Here is a 1,561-nt window from a genome sequence, read left to right as displayed (position 1 = left end):
CTCTCTCTCTCTCTCTCTCTCTCTCTCTCTCTCTCTCTCTCTCTCTCTCTCTCTCCAGCCATCACCAGTACCACTTGAACTCTACAAAAAAAAGACTACAGAATTTTTTAACACCCAATGAGTATCCATTATCATGGGAAACGATAACAACTCTGTGAACTTCCTAGACATTAACTCCTATCTTAATGCTTCCTCCTATCAGCTTTACCATAAACCTAAGAACAATGTCACATATCAAAGTAACCATCCATATAACATTTTTAGAAAACCTGACCACTAACATAGAGAGAAGAATTAATCTATTATCATCTAATGAAGAAATACAGTTATATATTTGAGAGATGAGGAATTATGTACATTATTTACATTTGACAGGTGTTTGTTTGTTATTAACACAACACTTCGGCTGGTATACCATCCAGACTTCGTCAGGTGTCTTGAGGAAATTTCAAACCTGGGTTCTCATTCCTAAGGTATTTTTTGATGTTATTATTATTATTATTATGGTCACAGAGTAGACAGACTGTGGTCAGTTTATGGGTTTCATCCTCTCTTTTGTTCATAATTGGAGTGGATAGTATGTTTTTGGGGTAGTTGTTTCTTAATAGATTGTTACTTAGCTTGATCATTTCTTCCTGGTGTAGTGGTCCTGATATATATTCATTTACATGTATGTGCATGCATGTATATCTTTTACCTTTTGCTTGCTTCAGTCATTGGACTGCGGCCAAGCTGTGACATCACCTTGAAGAGGTTTTAGTTGAACGAATTGACCCCTGTACTTATTTTCGTTTAAGTTATGGCTTTGTGTCTATACTATCAGTCACTTTTTGACCAAAGTACTAAGTTACGGGGACAAAAACAAAGACTAATTGTTAAGCAGTGGTGGAGGAAAACACAAAGATGTATACTCACACACATATGCACACTCAGAGAAACTGAGGGTATAATATATTCCTCATATATCATGTATCATATTCCTCATATAATATATCACTTCCTTAGCACATTATGCTGGATCCTGGCTAGTTTAGTATTCCAAAATCAAAAGGAGATGTTTAAGACTTTGATCGATATAAATAGGATCACTACACAATCCCAAAATAAGATACAGTGGGCTTAAATTAGGCTCTCAGAGTTTATAATGAAAGTAATAATTTAAATGAGGTGAGGAGAAATGAAATTGACATTGCAGTTGTTTCCATGAACAGACAATATTTTTATTTCATATCTCATACAATGTTATGCAACTCGTACAGTGTTATATACAGGTCATATTATATGGAACTATGTAATAATTTTGTTGTCCATTTGCTTCCTCAGGTGTCATGATTTGAAGGCACCATCAACCAAATGAATGTTTCGTGTATGTATGTGTATAGATCCTTGTGTGTATAAACATGGACCTCTTTGATGTTTGATGTGTACAGCATACATGTTTGTGTTTATATGTGAGTATGTGTGTGTGTGTGTGTGTATGTGTGTGTGTGTGTGTGTGTGTGTGTGTGTGTATATATATATATATATATATATATATATATATATATATATATATATATGT

General features: G+C 34.1%; 1 protein-coding gene across 1 annotated transcript in view; it reads left to right on the top strand.

Moving 5' to 3' along the window:
- LOC106884172 (polypeptide N-acetylgalactosaminyltransferase 10) overlaps positions 1-1,561 on the top strand; it is a 297,946-nt gene that overhangs the window by 177,000 nt on the left and 119,385 nt on the right. The window lies entirely within an intron of this gene.

The sequence above is a fragment of the Octopus bimaculoides genome, chromosome 16 (assembly GCF_001194135.2).
Source record: "Octopus bimaculoides isolate UCB-OBI-ISO-001 chromosome 16, ASM119413v2, whole genome shotgun sequence".
Lineage (NCBI taxonomy): Eukaryota > Metazoa > Mollusca > Cephalopoda > Octopoda > Octopodidae > Octopus > Octopus bimaculoides.
Note: the sequence above shows the minus strand (reverse complement) of the source record. Positions and strands in the feature narration are given on the sequence as shown.